Below are 23,181 nucleotides of genomic sequence, written 5' to 3'. Positions count from 1 at the left end.
TTTGGGATTCGGATTATTATGATCTTCTTGAAGTCTGAGGGTATTTCGCCTGTCTCATACATCTAGCTCTCTAGATGCTAGAGTTTTGTCAGGGCTGGCTGTCCCAAGGCTGTCAGTAGTTCTAATGGAATGTTGTCTACTCCGGGGTCTTGTTTCGACTCAGGTCTTTCAGTGCTCTGTCAAAGTCTTCACGCAATATCATATCTCCCATTTCATCTTCATCTACATCCTCTTCCATTTCCATAATATTGTCCTCAAGTACATCGCCCTTGTATATACCGTCTATATACTCCTTCCACCTTTCTGCTTTCCCTTCTTTGCTTAGAACTTGGTTTCCATCAAAGCTCTCGATATAGATGCAAGTGGTTCTCCATTCTCCAAAGGTCTCTTTAATTTTCCTGTAGGCAGTACCTCTAGTGAGATTAGCCTCTACATCCTTACATTTGTCCTCTAACCATCCCCGCTTGGCCATTTTGCACTTCCTATCGATCTATGTAGTCATACATACTGTCAATAGTTGTCCATACGGTCACGTTCTGCACGCAAGATGGCATCCGGTCAAATGACAACCACGCCAACTGTGACCTCAGGGCACCTATCGAACAGGTCGGTGTTTCCAGGGTAGTCCCATATCCACAATCGCTATGAACACAGTCACAGACGGTGCAGTAGGGCACAGAGAAGCGCCGACCACACACTCTGCGGTGGAAGGCCATAGGAGGAAGGGAAGCAGAACAGTCGCAACCTGATGTAGTCCGATGGCTTAATGTGAATCATTCTGCTGTTTCTCTGATGTGGCGACAGTGTATACAGACCGAAACTGTATCCCGAAGAGTAGGGCAGGGTCGACCACTTGTTGCTTCTGAAAGATAGGGCCGTTATTTGGCCGTGAGGACACGACCGTACCGTCTCAGTACTGAACGGCAACTGGCATTTGACTTCGCAGCATCCACTGGACGTGTTGTATTGAGGCAAACTGTCTGCAGAAGGCTGCGATGGAGTGGCTGTTATTCTCAGAGACGTGCTGAATTTGTACCTCTGACGCCTCTTCACAGAAGGGAACGTATAGAATGGAGTCATCAACATGTCACCTAGATGGTCGAACGGTGGGCCGATGACCTTTTCACAGATGAGTGCAGATTTATTAGAATTATATATTAATACCTACAGCTGCTGATAGGCGCTGATATATATCAACGGGGACAGGTGAAAATGTGTGCCCCAACCAGGACTCGAACCTGGTATCTCCTGCTTACATGGCAGACGCTCTGTCCATCTCAGCCACCGAGGGCACAGAGGACAGCGCGACTGTAGGGACTATCCCGCGCACGCCTCCTGCGAGACCCACATTCTCACCTCATATGTCCACACACTACATTCGTCGTGTCCCTAACCAACACACTCATTACTTGTGGGAGACATTCTTAGCAAGTCCCTAAGAGTTCGGCTAATTGTGTGCATCCGCACAGAAGAGGAAGGTCATGGCCGGTATTGCCAGAATTATATACTTATATGGATACGGTTGGAGAGTGATTCTCGACGGATTCGTCGAGGAGGATCCCTAAGGGCGTGTGCAAGGATTACGTTTATTACTCGAACACCTCTTCCTGAAACTGTACTGAATCGGCAAGGTTTAACTGGTGTCAGGTATGGTGACAGGATCTTGAGACCTCATGTGGAGTTGTTGTGAGGCGCTATGGGAGCAGACTTCATACTGATGGACAACAATGCTCAACCACATAGAGCAGGGGTTGTCGATGTTTACTTGGAAAGGGAAGATTATGCATGTACGGCTTGGTCTGCTCACTCTCCCGGTTTCAGTCCCATACGGCATATCTGGGATCCACAAAGGGGACGGTTTGCATAACATCTGCGTCCATCACTCTCAAAGACTTGCATACATCAGCGTCCATCACTCTCAAAGACTTGCGAGCAGCTCTGCAGGAAGAATGGGCGTTATTGCCTCAACATGAGACTGATGACATCATTCACAGCATACTCCGACGTGGTCACACTCGATACTGAACACATCAACCATTCGTCGGAACGTGAGCGCAAATCCGTTAAGTTGAGGGAATTGAAGAACATTTTTGTCTGCCGTTATGCACGTTGCACTTGTTTGCGTTCTTTATTCTTTACATTGTTTCTACTTTACTAAAACCTGTTCATAATTGTTTTGTGGCAAAATAAACGCAACCTTGCAAAATTCCCATTTTTTGCTTTAATTCTGGACTCCAGTGTAGATAGTAAAATGTAGACTTTCACGGCCGGAAATGTCATGTCCATTATAATTATCCGGGTTGTTATGCCATGGTCGGTTGATGAATTCTGTGTCAATACCCAACGTTTCGTCCCCGTGTGCGGAGGACATCTTCAAGGGGGTCTGTAGCTCGATGGAACGTCCAACACACCCACTGGATCGCTACTGACTGCTCCAGTGTAGAGGCACTGATTCGCGAGGACAATTTATATACTCGTATGTACTTATTATCGCTACGCCAGAAAGGCCGTTTCACCAGTGCGGAGCTGGGACGAAATGCTAGTAATCTCTAAATGAGCTGTGGCACCTACGGATATTTGTGGAATATCTCATATTACAAGCGAATGGTACATTTCAGGCACAGGCAGGGGAACATACGAATTTTCCCCTAACATCAGAGAGAGACTAAAGCTATTTCCTCAGAGGTGGCGGCTTGTTTCAGGACTTCTTCCCATATTTTTCTTATTTCCATACTGGATTTCCGTATGATATTCTTCCCTCTTCATCTGCTTTCCGATTCGGTTATTGTGTGTCAGCATTTCACTTGTGTGCGTGCTGATTACATGAGTGGTTAGGATATAGCTTGTAACGATGTAGATAACTCAGTTCTCGGTAATTAATTCAACATTTAATACCTGTGGTATCTGGCCGTGAGCCACGGGAACTCCGTCTCTCTTGGGACAGGGACGGGTGCAGCGTTCGCACGCTCTCAAGGAACCGGCTGTCACTCAAAGTGTGGGTTCCACGTTAATGGACCTTACAAGCAGCCAAGCGAGTCTTTCAGTGCTAATCCTCCCTGTACCTGGGACAGTAAAAGGTGGGACGGTTGACCCGCGCTTTCAATAGCAGAACTAGTAACGGTGATGGAAAAGGTGAGAACTCCGCCTCGCCGGCCGGGGTGGCCGAGCGGTTCTAGGCGCTACAGTCTGGAACCGCGTGGCCGCTACGGTCGCAGGTTCGAATCCTGCCTCGGGCATGGGTGTGTGTGATGTCATTAGGTCAGTTAGGTTTAAGTAGTTCTAAGTTCTAGGGGGACTGATGACCTCAGAAGTTGAGTCCCATAGTGCTCAGAGCCATTTGAACCACACGTTAGCATGCTGCCATCCCGGCTAGACAATGTACTCTACAGATGAAGAAAAAGCAATTGAGATTGGCAGACCACTGAATCAAATCTCTGTTAATTCCATCTTTATGGTTGTAGCACCTTGGCTGTTCATTATAAAATGTTAAAACAAAAATACCTTCTATATTTCCAATTTTATTGTGCTACCAGTTTCGGCGTTACACTAAGCCATCTTTACGCCCATTGACTGACGTGTAGGAAGAATCCCAACTCTTGCACAATCGAAATAGGGACCAGCATACAATCATTGGTCTCCATAGACGCGGTCCCACAATACCAATTTAACAACACACTCCCAGCATACCAGTGATTGTATGCTGGTCCCTATTTCGGTTGTGCAAGAGTTGGGATTCTTCCTACACGTCGGTCAATGGGCGTAAAGATGGCTTAGTGTAACGCCGAAACTGGTAGTAAAATAAAATATAATTGGAAGGATAGATCGCTGAAGGTGTTTTTGATCTCACATTTTATACTGAATAAACTGTTTCTTCAATCCTGTTGACCTGCTACCCTGTGCCCAGAGGATGGAGCAGATACTGATTGTAAAACAGGGAGACTATGAAGGCGGACACAGTAGCGGAAGCAGCCATCTCAGTTTATATGCACACTAATGAATGAACATACACGGAACAGACACTTTAGTAATAACAGCACTATCACTAGTTGGGTTATTGGTTAAGTGTTTTATTTATTTTTTTTATTTATTTATTTATTGTTCCGTGGGACCACATTTAGGAGAAGTCTCCATGGTCATGGAACGAGTCAATACATGAAATTATAACACGATTGTAGAAACACATAAAATGAAACAAGTCGTTAGTTTAAATAAAGAAAATCAAGAATGTAACACTGGAATTTGCTTAATTTTTTATCTCTTCCAGGAGCTCCTCGACAGAATAGAAGGAGTGAGCCATGAGGAAACTCTTCAGTTTAGACTTAAAAGTGTTTGGGCTACTGCTAAGATTTTTGAGTTCTTGTGGTAGCTTATTGAAAATGGATGCAGCAGAATACTGCACTCCTTTCTGCACAAGAGTCAAGGAAGTGCATTCCACATGCAGATTTGATTTCTGCCTAGTATTAACTGAGTGAAAGCTGCTAACTCTTGGGAATAAGCTAATATTGCTAACAACAAACGACATTAAAGAAAATACATACTGTGAGGGCAATGTCAAAATTCTAGTGGAAGGAAGCACCAGTATTATTACAATCTTTGTAGTACTAGCATTTCTAAGTTTTTCCATTACCTTTATAAGTACCAGGAATAAATAATTGATATTTGTCATTCTTATTATCCACAAATATGTGAGTTTTATGACTTATGTTGCCGTCCAAGATAATAGGCTGCAATTTTGAAGAGAAATAAATAAATAAAAGCTAAGGAGAAACACCTTCAGACCTAAAGAGAAACAAATACGGAAGTAACGAGATAAAATTACAGATAACGCTTCTTAGTACGGCATCTGAATCATCAAATGTAGGTCAAAGAGAACACAGTAACGGGAAATAAACATCTTTTAAATCATAAAATAAATGTTAGTAAACTTTATTTAGATAATGAGACGTATAACTCCTTCTTATTCTCCCTCTGATGCCATGTAATAATACTATTTACTATATGACTCACCTATTCGAAGGTATAAGTGGTTGAATTTCTAACGTGCCGCCACCAAGCTACCTACCCCTCCTCCTCCTCCTCCTCCTCCTCCCTCCCCCCCCTCCAACATTCATACACACACACACACACACACACACACACACACACACACACACACACACACAAGTCTAAGAATATGGACCCAAAAGGAGAGGAAAAGAAAGAACCTGAACATAAAACATCACAATTCTGAGACGAGCAAATGTAACTATCTTCGCGTTGCTGTACTAAATTGGGAATTCCATGCAGCGAAATACCTAAAGGACGTTTTGAAACATTGTGTAGTGGGAGAAGACAGTTGAGCTGTGTCGAAAGAGGCTGTTGTAAATGTCGCGAAGTCAAAAGTTCAGTTGAGAATTTTTTCTGTTCTCTAATAAGTACTCTGGAAGTGTTACAAAAGCTCTTAACTTGACGATTCTCCATAATAAAACATCAAGCATTTGTCTGATATAAAGATTTATTGCAGTTGAAAAAGAGATCATACCCAAGACATAAACAGCAACTGAGGAACTGTGGCCATAAAAGCAATTATGTAAAATGAATTTGAGTAGTAACTAAAACAAGTACCTTGAAACGAACAAGATTTTTCTCAGAGTAAAACTAGTTTGAGGCAAGAAATTTTATGTCGAAGTAGCTTGTGTGTAAATATAATCATTGGTGTATGTTAATGATACCATTCTAATGCAGTTCTGAACATTATCCTGCCAAGTTCATAAATTGCTGCCGTGATACCATTCTAATGCAGCTCTGAACATTATCCTGTCAAGTGCATAAATTGCTGCCGCTGCAGAAATAATCATTGAACCCTTTGCCAAATAATAAATCACAAAAGGAAAAACAGTTTCTGTAAATGACACTAATGCGAACTTTTCCACGTTATACATTAATTTTCGATTTTGAAAAACCATAATTCCGTATACGTAAAATAACTTTTTCTGCTACCATTCTCGATTTTTTTATTATTTACCCTCCGGACGACGTGTCTCGGGAAATGACTGAAGTGCTACATTGTCTGTTTCCTTTATTGTACTTCACAAACACGCGCAAATTTAATTAATGATCAAACTTTAGAGTTAATGGTGAATTTTAAAAAAAAAACTCTAAGTAGAAGATTTTTTTCAAATTCAACATCAACCCAATATACAGATTTATCATTAATTACAAATATAGTTCGTTTCGTCTCTCATCACGCAACTGTCCACACTGCAAGAATTGAGTTACAACAAGATTTCGTGCCAAAACTCTCAATCGAAAGTAAGTGAAAGTTGTAATCTTTAATACAAAGAAAGTGTAATACAAACAGTTGTCCGTTGTCTGGTGGATATAATTCTTAGTTTTCAGTTTCTTTTGTACAATAATCTGAGGTTATGAAAATTAATATTGTAAAATAAAATAACTATTCTGAAATATTTTTGTTCCATATCGTAATTTACTACTACTTGACTTTTCTGATCAACGGGATCACAAGTGAACGTCATCCGTACTTAAAAAATTAACGTATACATATTTTGTCTGATTTTTGTGTATGAATATGACAAATTGCACTCACAATTTCCGCCCATGACATAAGATGAAGAGACTGATACCAACTAAATCGGTGTTCCGTACCATAGACGAACTATACAGTTCAAGCTGACGTAATTGGTTACATCAGAAGCCATAAGTGAGATCTGTCTGATATAATTACCTTGCGCCTTATGAACCCTTGGGACCTCTTTCAAAATTATTTACTCAGTGTTTCGATCTTTAACCCATAATCATTCATGTCTGCATCAAGACTGAGAACCTTGAGTTGAACGAAATGCTCCATATCATGATTATGAAGTTGGTTCTTCCATAGGTTCAGTTTTTGTTAGAAATCATCGATCCATTACATCGTATCTGTGATCAAATGTTTCTCTACTTGCAGTGAGTTGTTTAAAGAAAAGAAGTAACCGATTTGGTTGCGGTTTTCAACCAGAAGACCGATTCGGTGCAGCTCTCCACACCAGTCTATAGGGTGCAAACCTCCTCATCTCTGAATGACTGCTGCAGTTCACCGCTGTACCTCCGAGGGTGTCTCCCGCAGTCGGAGACGAAACGTCAGGGGAGAGTTTTATACTTCGACCATGGCTATCAGCCCGGAAGTTTTAAGTGAAGACAATACTGGCCGTGAAAGCCTACATTCAATGATCACGTGGGACTATCATTCAACAGCACCGTGTCCACAATTCGCGATTGCCCATCGCAAAACAAGAAGAATTAAACAGAGTGTACTCGTCCAGCTTTGCTTCGTATTCACTCTAGACTGACAGCTTTGTATTTTTGCACCAAGCCAGGTCTGCTGCAGTTGGTATCACTAAATTTCTTTTATAAGGCAGTTAGTGCACGATTACTATGTGGTGCAGTGGTTGTATTAATCTTTTCATAAAATATGTTACATGTTGTCAGTAGTACATCGTTTTCTTTACGAACGAGATGAAGCAGAGGGAGGGTATTTTATTTTCAGTTGAGTGAAGAGTGCAGTTTTTGTGTTAATAACTGCTGCTTGTAGCTGGACCACGCTTCATTTTTATTTTTAGCCGTTATAGTACTTCTTTGGAGCTGAGTCATGCCCGGAGTGATAGAACTTGATTATTCATCGCGGAGTCAGATTCATACTCTGGGGCCCATTCACGATTTTTAGGCTCGTCAAGTAATGTTTCCAGAACATTTTTTGTTATTTTCGGCCTCTAATAGTGATGTCTCACCAGAGATTAACATTAACTTTTTTACAACACACTCAGGAACTGGGGGGCTGAAATAGTTTCCCGTAAACTAAACCACTCATACGGTAGAGGAATCTCCACACAAGGATCTCAGTAAATCTGAAGGGATGGTGTCTATTCCAGGGACTTTGTTTCGATGCAGATCAATGTCGACCTTAAAAATGAAGTTAACAATTGACGGAACTTCACGCAGACACTTGTTCTCTTCTATCATCTGTAGGAAAATTCCACTGTCGTGACAAGACAAATGAAGAAAGTCTGTTTATCAAGATAATACAGTGACCATGCTGCTGTGCTGTGTCAACCTGAAATCTCCCTTGTGCACCGCAGTCCTGCTAAGCGTGGTGGTGCAGTGCTTAGCAGAACAGGCTGGCTCTCGGGAGGAAGGTGTTTCATGTCTCCTTCAGCATACCCAGAGGTATGTTTTCCCTTGTTTGCCTGAATCACTTGAGGTGAATGGTAGGATGTTCCTTCCAGAAGAATACAGCTGATATCTTTCCCCCAACCTGAGTTTGTATTTTCGACTTTGGCGAACACATTGTAGAGGTGAGATTAGACCCAATCCTTCGTTTCTGTTTTCTCCATTCCCCTCTGCCTTCCGACCACTACTCAAGAGCACCAGTGCACTTCAGCCAGCATTCTACTGAAGGCTGTACACTGACATAAAACGTGGCCGGTGGACGGCCCCTACAGAGTGTAAGTCCGCGCCGATCGCGACGTGGGACAAATAAACTGGACACGCTGATCATACTCTAAGTCTGTCCATCTGCACAGTCTGTCAACACTGTTGGCCGCAACAGTTTCTGAAGGAAATCTTGTCTTCTGTCCGAGGTGATATGCTACACCCACGCATGTGGCCTAGCGGTAAACAGCGCGTTGACTGAATGCAGCGTCTCGCGACCCCAAACCATTCGTTGTCTAAATTTTTACAGCATCTTTCGTCCGAACGCTGAAGTCCTGAGTGTAATGATAACAACTGCAGCGTATTTACTTTCTGACACGCCGGTAATAACAGTTGCTTCCAGGAAAATTTTTGCAGCAGGTTTCTCGGCAGACTGTCTACTTTTGAACGACCATTGCGTCAGACTTCTCCAGGACCCACTTAATGCCACCCGGCAATAGCTGCCGCAGCGAAACTACGCTCCTTCTATCTCTGTCAAAAGCGCCAGCTATAGCTCATTGCTTTGGAGATTATAAAATCTTTTACTGTTATTGAGTGATGGTTCACAATAAATATCTATGTCTGGCGTTTCACGCTCGATAGCAACGAAGGCAGACCATCCGTTTTTATGTATATTGCAACTAATATGCAAGACATGGGTATAGCTCATAGTTAGTGATCCCATGAGAAAACCTCACTACATTGTTTAATGTTGCCATTAATGGTTTATGTGTACAAGAAATATGATGTTCGCGGTACGCAAGGACGCAGTCACATGAAAGGAGGCTTACGACAGCTACTTACGTACTGACTGTCCCACTGCCTTTTCATTACGAACACATATCCGCGAACACTATCATTACTTGGTGTGTCAAAATTACAAAACGCGATAATGCTCTTATTGGCCTACAAAAAAATCTGATGCAGCCTTTGTTCTCCTGTATCGGCGACTATCAAATTCCAGTCCACAAAGCTCGGAGACGTATTTAGGCCTAATGCAAACGGAAATAATAGTCGATTATACTATCTCAGTGCAAGTCATGGAACGCCTTTTTATAATCTCGGTGATTAGTGAGGCATTGTTACAGAGCCTTATTTTGGAAGAATAGCACCCAAATCTTCAAATAGTCATCTTTCTTCACTTTTTAAGTGGTTCATCTGACTAAGAGATTACTTGAACGTTTGGTCCAGAAATATGTAATTAATTTTTCCTAAATAAGTGGTGTAGTGCTCCTTCTCAGGGTGAAACTAGCTTTTAGCCGTAACACAAAAGAAACTAATTGACAATTATAGTTACTTAACTATTCAGTTTGACCTTACTCGAGTGAGTTCCAGGCTTTTAGCTCTACAGATCTACGATTCATATTTGGAATAAGAATACCTGATCACAATGAAAGCTGTCTCTCTGTTATTGGCTTTCATAGAGTTAAGCTTAAGTGATATAGTTCAAATAACTTACGAAAGACTTTGCAAAATGCGGATCATAGGTGAAGCTTCTGTGTACACAACACGATGAGAGAAGTTGTAATGAGAAAGAGATCTGCTTCCGTACGTTTCGCTTTGCTGATACCAATTATTTCGTCCAGCGTTGCAGTGGCAACCACGGCAGCTCGTTTGCTGTTCCGACAGGATGTAATGGCTGTCATATCCCAGAAAAATCATACACTCCGTCCAGAGTGAAATGTAATTAGAGGCTATTAGGGAAAACATTGTTGCAGGTGAGAAAACTAGCGATAAAATTGCCGTGTGGTGCTTGAGCGTATTTCAGACAGCTCGCCCTGTTAATACCAGGTGTTACTGTTAACTTCACGAAATGATCGCGGGTTAGTTAGATGTCAGCAGGATTGTCAGTCAATTTCCATAGTATGAAGATCTGAGAGATACACAGTGCGTGACTCGTAGTGCGGCGTGTGTAGCGCTGTGCACAGACTCGTCACGAAAGCAGAAAGCTCGGCATGCCCAGAATTAAGATTAAAATGTGTACTGGACTGAGACTCAAACCTCGGACCCTTACTTTTCGCCGGCAACGGCTCTACAGACTGAGCCGTCCATACGTTTCACGCTCTCACAGGTTTGCATCAGCCGATACGTCATCTCCTACCTTCCTGACGTAACAGAAGTTGTCCTGCATACTTTGTGGGACTAATACAACTGGAACAAACGGCGCTCCGGGGACATGGTTTAGCCGCAGCCTAGAGAAGTATTCGTTCTACAGCGGAATGTGCGCTGATTTGAAACTTCCTAGCTGATTAACTCGAATCAATGACCTTTGCCTTCGGTATTTTTTAATCTTTGAATCACTTTATTTGCTTATTATACAGCCAACTTTTAATCGTCTCTATTCTTTGTGTCTGTGTTGTCACCACGAATCTTTCCAGTACCAGCCGGACCGGCCGGAGTGGTCGAGCGGTTCTAGGCGCTACAGTCTGGAGCCGCACGACCGCTACGGTCGCAGGTTCGAATCCTGCCTCGGGCATGGATGTGTGTGATGTGCTTAGGTTAGTTAGGTTTAAGTAGTTCTAAGTTCTAGGGGACTGATGACCTCAGATGTTAAGTCCCATAGTGCTCAGAGCCATTTCAACCATTTTTTCCAGTACCTCTAGAAGCAATAAGGCCAACCTTTCTAATAGCGCTAGTTCGACGCTTAAAAGTTGAAGCTTTTCCATTGTTCAGATGGTTTCCACCACCATGAGCCGTTCAACTAGGCTGATAGCTACTTCTCCTACTTTACGGTTAGCTTCATATTTGAGGGGTTGAGAGTACAAGTGTTATATGAGACATTTCACAAGAAAATGCCCTAAATACACCTCTGGAAAGCTGAAGTGTGGATCTCTTCTCAGTAAAAGAAGTACAAGCGATTTCCTGAGTAGTGACGCACTCTGTGGTTATAAAATGCAAGTGCTAAGCCAATTCGCGGACTGTATTAAGAATACAACTAGCATAAGTGAGTTGGTGGACAGGTGGTGAATGTATAAAATTTTCTCCAGCTTCTAGCCGCGTCAGGTAGATAAATTCCACGAGCATTCAGTCGAGGTCTCCTCAGTAACAGTCAAGTGCTAAATAACAGCCGCTGTGGCCTCGCCGATATATAGCCGCGCTGCTGGCTGTGACGTCACTGGTGTTCTCTTCCTCGACAACTCTGGTGACGTCCTCGTCCCGCATCCGTCGCGCCCGCTTCAACCTCGCGATGACCGGATCCCAGACTGTGCTCAGCGGCAAACTGCCGTCCTCACTGATGGTGTTTTCAGATATTTTTATTCCTATAGCTTCTTTTATAACGCTATCCCAAAATAATGACAGGTGTTTCTCCGAACAGAATTCGGTGTCGATTTTCTAACGCGTGTTCTGCCACAGCTGATTTTTCAGGATAGCATAAGCATAAGCACCTCTCTCGAGTTCTCTCCGGAGGTGTTCCACAGTACGTACTGCTTGACCGGCATAGCAGCAGCAGCAGCCATACTAACGTGGTACCTTGTACACTCCAGGCGTTACAAGCTCTAAATCGTCCTTTAGAGGCGTCATGGGCTGTCGTATTTTTTGCTGGGGGCCTGAACACTGAGCCGGTTAATATTTCCCGATACTGTGCCGAAGAAAGGTAAAAACTCAAGTCTCTTACCCTCTTCTTCGGCAATGTTTGTCCTTCGCGTGTCACCAGAAATAGTGTGTGATAGCTGTCGATGATTTTAACTGTTATCCCGGAAGAGTTTTCTGAGGACGCTTAGTGCAAGTGGCGGATTTTCAGCGTCCGAGACAACTTTGGTACAATGAACAAGGGTGTTCAGATAGCCACCTTCTTGTGCCAGATGGCCGCTATTTTTAATGAAGGTTACGATACGTATTTTTTTGCAAGTACGCCAACAGACTAATGTATATGATTGTAAGAGTATTCATAGTATTATTTAATGCATGTTTAAATACGCCATATTTTGAAATACCGCTTGTACATATTGAGTCAAAATCGACATACTGACGCAACAATCATAATGTCCTTTAACCTGGCTTTCCATATGTGGAATGTAATAAATATTTGGGTCTCTCTGGAAATGCAAAGAAACACTTCAAGCATGTAGTTATTCACCAAGATAAGATGGAAGCAGTGAACCAGGTGAGGACAGAGTTTTCCATACTGGAACTGAAAAAAAGGAAACTTCCTTTCAATTAAAATGGCTCTGAGCACTGTGCGACTTAACTTCTGAGGTCATCAGTCGCCTAGAACTTAGAACTAATTAAACCTAACTAACCTAAGGACAGCACACACATCCATGCCCGAGGCAGGATTCGAATCTGCGACCGTAGCGGTCGCTCGGCTCCAGACTGCAGCGCCTAGAACCGCACGGCTACTCCGGCCGGCTCCTTTCAATTAAAAACTTGGGCACCATAGCAGATCAAAAAGTGGCTAACTACATAGAAGGATACAAAATACAACGGAAAAATGCCAGGTCTACGTGAAACAGCAAAAAAAAAATTACTGTAAGGATGCAGTTCAAATATTCCCTAAACCATGATCTTGAGTTTACAGAATCGTCTTTTAGGAGACCCAACGTCGGGCCCCCATCAGTTCCTCTTATGCAGCCTTTGCTTAAAGATGAGTTTGAAATAAAATATGAGAAATGGAAAAATCTTCAGGAGGTGAAGATCTACATCCCTCCACTTTATCATGAGTTCTGTAACAACATATCCAATTCCCAGACAGCAGTTACTATGGGTGTGAAAAGAGGGTGTGGAGAAATAACCAGTCAAAGAGGAACGAAGATGACTGAAAGAGGCACAATACAATGCTACATCATTACGAGTGTTGTCCAGGAAAAACATTCTTTAAGAGATACCATAAGCATAAATGATTATAATTCTACAGACACTGGCTATGAAGGGATTAAATAACGTGACTGTTAATTATCTCACGTATGTGTTGGGATAACACTAACATATTTTTGTTCTGGTATTTAAATTTTATTTGCTGTTTACCGATTGTTTTTCAGCTTGTTATATTAATTTCAGTTTAATTACTCACATATCCTTGTATTGTCATGTGTGCCGAAGTAAAAAGTTTTCGAAACAGAGCACGGCAAATAAAACGTTTATTGTCTTTGTATAAGTTTTACTCTAACTAGTTTTAAGACGAAAGGAGTAAAAATACTTTTGATATATTATGAAAAATACAGCAGGCCACTACATTCTCTAACCATATCTACAACTATACGCAGACTAATCAAACAATTAAAAATCTAGGTCGGAATGTAACAATACGAGAGAAGGAAAGTTTCTACTCACTATATAGCGGAGATGCTGAGCCGCGATAGGCACAATAAAAAGATTGACACAAACATAGCTTTCGGCCATTAAGGCCTTTCTCAGCAGTAGACACACATACACACACGCACACACACTCACGCAAGTGCAACTAACACACACATCTGCAGTCTCAGAGAGCTGGAAGTACATTGTAGTACACACACACTCACGTAAGCGCGACTAGCACACACATCTGCAGAGAGCTGAAACTACAATGTACTTCCAGCTCTTTGAGACTGCAGATGTGTGTGCTAGTCGCGCTTACGTGAGTGTGTGTGTGTGTGTGCGTGTGTGTATGTGTGTCTACCATACACAGACTAACTGACCATTAGGAAAAAGTATCTGACGTTTCAACAGCAACTCACATAATTTATAAACGGTAAATTATTTGCATCCCAACATTCATAAAAGCTATTGGGGTACGTGACAACCCAGGAAATCTGATCTAAACATTCAGTAAGAGCAGCATTCTTTCCAGGGTCGCAGGGACATCCAGCCCCTGATTACTGTACGCTGTTGGAGTTGTCTCTTCTTATCTTAAGAGGTAAGTCAGTGTATGAGTTTCTGCAGGGCCCATGAATTAAGATTTGGATGTAATAATCGACTGCTAAAAGTTCCCTACAGTGCTCGAAACGAAGTGTCGCATCAATTACAAATCCATCAGACACCTTACAGAACTACTCACACACGTATCTTACGAGATAGGCCAGTGTATTACCTCCTGCAAGACCCATATATTAAAATTTGGATGGAATAACTGACTGCTGCGAAGTATCATTCTTCACAGTGTTGGAAACGAAATGTGGCGGCGTTTACAAATCCAGATGTCAGTCTAATCATTCGTCCTGAAGACATGCATGAAACTACTCACTAAACTGCATAAAGACTGGACATGCACGAAACCACTCACTAAACTGTAGAACGACTGAAAGAAAGTCCGTGAAATTAGCTACATAAAATAGTGAAAATACACTGGTGTGCAAAATTTAAGGACGAAAGTAGCTTTCGAGTTATGTGTAACTGCCAGGATACATAGTTCGATGAAATGTGGATCACACACAGAAAGCACTGCTCCAATATTGTACGAAAGGTAATGGCAAGAAATACGTAATGAGACGAACAAAAATGACACTTTTATTCAAAGACAATATTATACAGAAGCCACCGCTAGTCATGATGTTCCCCTGGACATTAGAAAAGGAGAGTCACGACGCTTAACAGGGTGTGAGCGATCACCTCGGATGGTAATAGTGTTTGCACTGCAGCGTGCGGTTAAAGGCGCTTCAGTCTGGAACCGCGTGACCGCTACGGTCGCAGGTTCGAATCCTGCCTCGGGCGTGGATGTGTGTGATGTCCTTAGGTTAGTTAGGTTTAATTAGTTCTAAGTTCTAGGCGACTGATGACCTCAGAAGTTAAGTCGCATAGTGCTCAGAGCCATTTGAACCATTTGAACTGCAGCGTGCTCCATGGTGGCCACGAGGTTGATAAGAAATTACTGTGGTGAGGCATTCCATTCCTCTCACCCGCGCGGTTCACAACTGATGGGTGGTCGTTGGAGCATGTGAAATAGCAACAGTAAGTTTTCCGAACACACCCTACACGTGCTAGATGGGATTTAAGTCGGAATAATGGGCAACAGTGAGAAGTAGCAGAAATGAGAACAGTGAGAAACTTAACATCAGGATTGATGGTCACGAAGTAGATGAAGTTAAGGAGTTCTGCTGCCTAGGCAGCAAAGTAACCAATGACGGACGGAGCACGGATGACATCAAAAGCATAGCACTCACGGAAAGGTCATTCCTGGCCAAGAAAAGTCTACTAGTATCAAACATAGGCCTTAATTTGAGGAAGAAATTTCTGAGAAGGTACGTTTGGAGCACAGCATTGTGTGGTAGTGAAACATGGACTCTGGGAAAACCGGAACAGAAGAGAGATGAAGCATTTGAGATGTGTAGCTACTGACGAATGCTGAAAATTAGGTGGACTGATAAGGTAAGGAATGAGGTGGTTCTGAGCAGAATCGGAGAGGAAAGGAGTATAGGGAAAACACTCACAAGAAGAAGGGACAGGATGATAGGACATCTCTTAAGACATCAGGGAATGACTTCCATGGTACTAGAGGGAGCTGTAGAGGGCGTTAACTGTAGAGGAAGACAGAGATTGGAATACATCCAAATGATTAATGGAAAATCTCATATAAAGATGCGAAACAAATACTGACAAAGAGATAGGGGGCTGGCCAGTAGTTACCTCACCTCAGTACAGCCGATCGATACACAACACAGAACAGAAAATTCACGTTTCCTGCATACAGAAGTAAAGAGGTATATAGTATAAACACAACTATGTGGGATGTAAAGATGCGTGAATGGCTAAAGAGGAAAGGAAAAGAGGAGTAGCCTGAAGAATAAATGGGAGTGAGGTTGGTTAACGTAGGTTCAGTCCAGGGGCATGGCGGGATGTTCTGTTTTGTGTATCTATCGGCTGTACTGAGCTGAGGTAAGTACCGGCCAACCCCTCTATCTCTTTGTTAGAATTGGAATACATCCAGCAGATAATGGAGGACGCAGGTTGTAAGTGCTACTCTGAGATGAAGAGCTTGGCACAGGAGAGAAATTCGTGGCGGGCATCAAACCAGTCAGAACATTGGTAACTCAGAAAGAAAAAGAAAAAGAAAAAAACAAAGAAGGGCAGGCCAGTCTATTCATTGAATGTCCTCTCGTCCCAAGAACTCCTCCACACGCAAAGGTCGATGCGGTGGCGCATTGTCATCCATAAAATAGAAGTCAGGGGCGAATGCGACAGTGAAAAGACCCTGACTGTTGAGTGTAACATGTTCAAAGATCTGGAGATCAATACGCCCATACAACATTATTCTTTTCCACAGCACAACATCTGGACCACCAAAACGATCATATTCGACAATCCTGTGTAACCTCCCCCCTCACTTATCGACCTTAATGACAGTGAAAAATTAAACCGCGTGTACCTAATGGAAATTTGGGAAAAGCAATCGTCACCGAAGTTAATCTATCGGTAAAGAGGGAGGATAGGGTTACATCTAAATGAAAGGAAAAATGCATATGAAACTGGTGGAAATTAATTTTGAAAAGGGGTAAAGTTAATAAAGAAAGTAAATGTGCGGCCGTTACGTTAACAATTAACTAGCGGTAATTAGATATTTGAGATTTGGGGGAAATCACGGTCGCCAGTCCTAAGGACAATTACTATAGTAACTGAAAAAGAAAGGTTATTACACATATAATTAACACTAGAAGCGTGGCAACTGAAGGTTGACACGTGTAGTGTGAAAACTGAAAGTTTGTCAGAAGTAATAAATTTCGCTACACTCTGACTTAATTTAGCAAAAGAATTAATAAAACCGGAAAATCGAAAGTTAATTTAGTGACTGAAGTTAATAGTGAGCTTTCTTTCTGAAGCACATCGAAATCCAGTAAAATACGGTTAGTCTTGGACTACCTCAACAATCATTTCAAAAGCAACTTGACTCTACGCAATAGAAACAAGAGATTTTACTTTGAACTTGAATTAAATGATTCTGAACTATTAACAATAGTAAAATTTAGTACGTACCAAGCTGAGCTGCAGTCACAGGTAAGCTAAAATATGCTAACAAAACTCGCACTCTAAATTTGTGCTCGTGTAACCTAAATATTGTAGCCAGCTACTGAACTTTGAAATTAAAGCAGTGAAATCTAATTATATTATTTTAATGCTGGCGTTTGAATTTCAACGACACTCGGGTTCATTTCGGAAAAGGAAGGGACCCTGCTTGGCAATGCAATTGGGACAATGAGCAACAAAGGTTCATGCTAAGTTGCTGTAATTTTGCGAGGCAAATGGAACAATTTCAAAAGCTGAGGTCTGCCATACAGTTCTGAAACTTTACGTGCTTTTAGTCTTCCTTGTTGGTTGATTGAAGGTTTGAAGCCGTCGATCGAGGAGGTGGCGACAGTCACTCATTGTCGGCCGTCGCTGTTGCAGAAGCTGGATGTTGGCGCGCCTTCTTCTCGACACGGTCACCAGGCGAAATGGGCTCTTGATGTGCGCCAGCTAATGCTTCCCGTCCGCGACACCATGTCAGAAACTATCATCGCGAGTCGAGCGCAATTACATGCTGCCAAACCCCGAAAGCGCGGCAACTCGCGGGAGCGTCACACAACACCTGCTCCACTCGCTACTCCCGCCAGACTCTCACTGTTCTGCCCGCGCTCCACGCGGCAGAGTTAACACTACCAAAGATCCTACACACTTTGATTCTTCACACGACCCATCGATGTAATCGTTCGATAGCAGTTTTCCCTAGGCAAGACCCAGCGTAAAAATACAAATAATATTTACGAAACAAACCAATTATACATCGACATAAATGCATAAATATATATATACAAATAGTAAAACAATTACAATATATAAAGAGACAGAAATGTCATATCTTGAGGTAACAAAACAAGGAAAAAAAATAATAGTACAATAGATGGAAATAGGAGGATATGCATTTCCGGCGTTACACCTGGTCGTATTCTCATATGGCAGGCGGTGAGAATACGTAATGCACCCAGGAGAATATGGACAAGTTCTTGGAAGGAGATGGTACAGATGCTCGCGAGTAATGATGGAAACAGGTATGGGTCCTTAATTGAAACTTGTAAATGCTTTACAGTGGATGCCTGGTTTAATGGAATCATAACGCATATATGTAGTATGCTCTGTTCTTCATAAGAATAAACCTGATGTAAACATTACATCTACATCTACATGGATACTCTGCAAATCACATTTAAGTGCCTGGCAGAGGGTTCATTGAACCACCTTCACAATTCTCTATTATTCCAATCTCGTATAGAGATTTTATCGTGGTGATCCTTCCGCCCTATGTAGGTCGGTGTCAACAAAATATTTTCGCATTCGGAGGAGAAAGTTCGTGATTGGAATTTCGTGAGAAGATTCCGACGCAACAAAAAACGCCTTTCTTTTAATGATTTCCAGCCCAAATCCTGTATCATTTCTGTGACACTCTCTCCCATATTTCGCGATAATACAAAACGTGCTGCCTTTCTTTGAACTTTTCCGATGTTCTCCGTCAGTACTATCTGCTAAGGATCCCACACCACGCAGCAGTATTCTAAAAGAGGACGGACGAGATTAGGGTAGGCAGTCTCCTTAGTAGGTCTGTTACATTTTCTAAGTGTCCTGATTTATAGCGTAACTGAAGTTTAACGAGTTCCTTTTAGCATTCATGTGGATGACCTCACATTTTGCGTTATTTAGGGTCAACTGCCACTTTTCGCACCATTCAGATAGTTTTTCTAAATCGTTTTGCAGTTTGTTTTGATCTTCTGATGACTTTATTAGTCGATAAACGACAGCGTCATCTGCAAACAACAGAAGATGGCTGCTCAGATTATCTCCCAAATCGTTTATATAGATAAGGAACAGTAAAGGGCCTATAACACTACCTTTGGGAACGCCAGAAATCACTTCTGTTTTACTCGATGACTTTCCGTCAGTTACTACGAACTGTGACCTCTCTGACAGAAAATCACAAATCCAGTGATATAACTGAGACGATATTCCATAAGCACGCAATTTCACTACGAGTCGCTTGTGTGGCACGGTGTCAAAAGCCTTCCGGAAATCCAGGAATACGGACTCAATCTGAAATCACTTGTCAACAGCACTCAACACTTCATGTGAATAAGGAGATAGTTGTGTTTCACAGGAACGATGTTTTCTAAACCCATGTTGATTGTGTGTCAATAGACCGTTTCATACGAGGTAATTCATAATGTTCGAACACAATGTTGTTGTTGTTGTTGTGGTCTTCAGTCCTGAGACTGGTTTGATGCAGCTCTCCATGCTACTCTATCCTGTGCAAGCTTCTTCATCTCCCAGTACCTACTGCAACCTACATCCTTCTGAATCTGCTTAGTGTATTCATCTCTTGGTCTCCCTCTACGATTTTTACCCTCCACGCTGCCCTCCAATACTAAATTGGTGATCCCTTGATGCCTCAGGACATGTCCTACCAACCGATCCCTTCTTCTGGTCAAGTTGTGCCACAAATTTCTCTTCTCCCCAATCCTATTCAATACCTCCTCATTAGTTATGTGATCGACCCATCTAATCTTCAGCATTCTTCTGTAGCACCACATTTCGAAAGCTTCTATTCTCTTCTTGTCCAAACTATTTATCGTCCATGTTTGACTTCCATACATGGCTACACTCCATACGAATACTTTCAGAAATGACTTCCTGACACTTAAATCAATACTGGATGTTAACAAATTTCTCTTCTTCAGAAACGCTTTCCTTGCCATTGCCAGCCTACATTTTATATCCTCTCTACTTCGACCATCATCAGTTATTTTGCTCCACAAATAGCAAAACTCCTTTACTACTTTAAGTGTCTCATTTCCTAATCTAATTCCCTCAGCATCACCCGACTTAATTAGACTACATTCCATTATCCTTGTTTTGCTTTTGTTGATGTTCATCTTATATCCTCCTTTCAAGACACTGTCCATTCCATTCAACTGCTCCTCCAAGTCCTTTGCTGTCTCTGACAGAATTACAATGTCATCGGCGAACCTCAAAGTTTTTATTTCTTCTCCATGAATTTTAATACCTACTCCTAATTTTTCTTTTGTTTCCTTTACTGCTTGCTCAATATACAGATTGAACAACATCGGGGAGAGGCTACAACCCTGTCTTACTCCCTTCCCAACCACTGCTTCCCTTTCATGTCCCTCGACTCTTATAACTGCCGTCTGGTTTCTGTACAAATTGTAAATAGCCTATATGTGTAAGTAGGCTGTTTATGTTTTCTTATTGGCAACGTTACGTAGCGCTCAATATGAAAATCACTGGCTGTGCTGTGTGCAGTCTGTGGCTAGTTTGCATTGTTGTCTGCCATTGTAGTGTTGGGCAGCAGCAGCTGGATGTGAACAGCGCGTAGCGTTGCGCAGTTGGAGGTGAGCCGCCAGCAGTGGTGGATGTGTGGAGAGAGATGGCGGAGATTTGTAATTTGTCATGAATTGCTATATTTATATATAATGATATCAAGGTAAATACATTGTTTGTTCTCTATTAATATCTTTCATTTGCTAACTATCCCTATCAGTAGTTAGTGCCTTCCATAGTTAGAATCTTTTATTTAGCTGGCAGTAGTGGCGCTCGCTGTATTGCAGTAGCTTGAGCAGCGAAGATTTTTGTGAGGTAAGTGATTTGTGAAAGGTATAGTTTAATGTTAGTCAGGGCCATTCTTTTGTAGGGAATTTTGAAAGTCAGATTGCGTTGCGCTAACAAAATATTGTGTGTCAGGTTAAGCACAGTCATGTAGAATTGTTCAAAGGGGACGTTTCATATGGCGACCCTGCCAGGATACCTCACTGGAATCTTCTGATTTTTTTGTAGTTTGTGTAATTAGTGTAGATTTTGTTTATTGCTAGAGCGTAACTGTAGAGAGAATCTCCTTTGTAGTTGCAGTCTTTCATTGTTGTACAGTAAAACAGTTGTGGCATGCATGTAGATTTGCACCAAGTATTTCGCAGCTGCGCTGGCAATTAAGTAGACATTATTTCCATTGCTATGTCATTTTATTTTGCTCTTCAAATTGTGCTTTTCTGTGTTATCGTGTGAAATATTGTGACAATTATGGCGTGTGAAAAACGTAATACTAGGCTCCAAAGTAAACTGAGAAATGACAGTGAAGACGAAAGCAGTGTGTTAGCGCCACCGAGTAATGAATTAACTGATGTTCAAAGTAGTAATTTGATAATTGTGCATAGGGAAATGGAGCGGGCGGCAAACAATGGCGTGGACAGTGAAACAATTAGTGAAGAGGGAAGCATTATCGATCGATCGGTCGGCAACAGCTCGCCTCAGGAATCCGAAATGATAGGACACAATTTTGCAAACACTGTAGATTCAGGTTTTGCGTCCTCACCGTTTTCTCAAATGAGTCAAGACACGTTTTCCGCTTGTCAAAATGTGAATGTTGCCGGTGCAAATTCACTGCCGAAAAGCACTGAGGAACATGTTTCAGACACCACTGCATTGTTATTACAGTTAATGCAACAAATGGGACAAAGGCTACAAAAGTTAGACACAACGCTTGAACAAAATCAGAAACAAACACAGCAACAGTTACACACAATGGAACAAAATCAGAGACAAACACAGCAGAATCTTAAAAAGTTAGACACAATGGAACAGAATCTTCAAAAGTTAGACTCATTGGAGCAAACTCTTGAACAAACACGTGAGGATTTAACTACTGAGTTACATCACATTGAATCGAAATGTCAAAAAGTCTGTAATGACGTAAAAACACAAATTTGTGAGCATTTCCAACCTATTTTTTCGCGTCATGAAAATGCATTACAGAATCATGAAGCAGCCATAAAAGAACTGCAAACTAATGTTCATGAAAATCACAACACCTTGCAAGCTAAAATTGACTCAGTTGCATCTACCGATTCGGTTACGCAACTTGCAAAAACTCAGGAAAACTTAAAGGACACAGTAGATACTCTGAAACTTGGTTCAGAAAAACATACAGAGGAAATAATTTCACTATCGGATAAAGTAGCAGAACTTTCAGATCAGTTCACTAACTTATCTACAAAGGTAGATGATGATCTGAATGACACAACACCTGTAGCCTTCACTGACACAGAAGAGTATGAACAAATTAGGAAATTCAAACAAAATCAGAATCAAATTAATACGCAACACCAAAGAGAAATCCGGGAAGTACAAGATCAGCTGACACAGGTAATACAAGAATTACGTATTTCAGAGGACACTCGCGCCCCAACACGGGAAGAGGGACTTAGAAATACGGAAAAGACGCAAAATAATAACACAGGGCATTTCGGAAGTTATGAAAGAAACTGGCAATGTGCACCGAATTTCGAGATGGAACGGCCGACACGACCTAAAAATGACCGATATGCGACTCGCCGACATGATGATTTCGACTATAAGCTGTTCATTACTACACGTAAATTCAAAACATTTAAGAATTCTAGCAACGACATTCATCCACAAGCATGGCTCCATCAATTCTCTCATTGTTTTCCTCCCAACTGGTCGTTAGAACACAGATTAGAATTTATGTGTGGCTACTTGGAGAATGAACCAGCTGTAAGAATGCGATCGGTAATTCACGATTGCCACAGTGAAGGAGAGTTTTACCATGCCTTCCTCTCAGCATATTGGTCTCAAGCCACACAAGACCGTGTAAAACATAGCATCATAATGATGAAACGTTTCGAACAATCTGAATTTTCCAGTCTTATGAAATATTTTGAAGACATGTTGCATAAGAATCAGTATCTTTCAAACCCATACAGCCCCTCAGAACTCATCCGCATTTGCTTAATCAAACTGCCTGAACATTTACGACATATTATTTTG

This window comes from Schistocerca americana, chromosome 4 (genome assembly GCF_021461395.2).
Source record: "Schistocerca americana isolate TAMUIC-IGC-003095 chromosome 4, iqSchAmer2.1, whole genome shotgun sequence".
Lineage (NCBI taxonomy): Eukaryota > Metazoa > Arthropoda > Insecta > Orthoptera > Acrididae > Schistocerca > Schistocerca americana.
Note: the sequence above shows the minus strand (reverse complement) of the source record.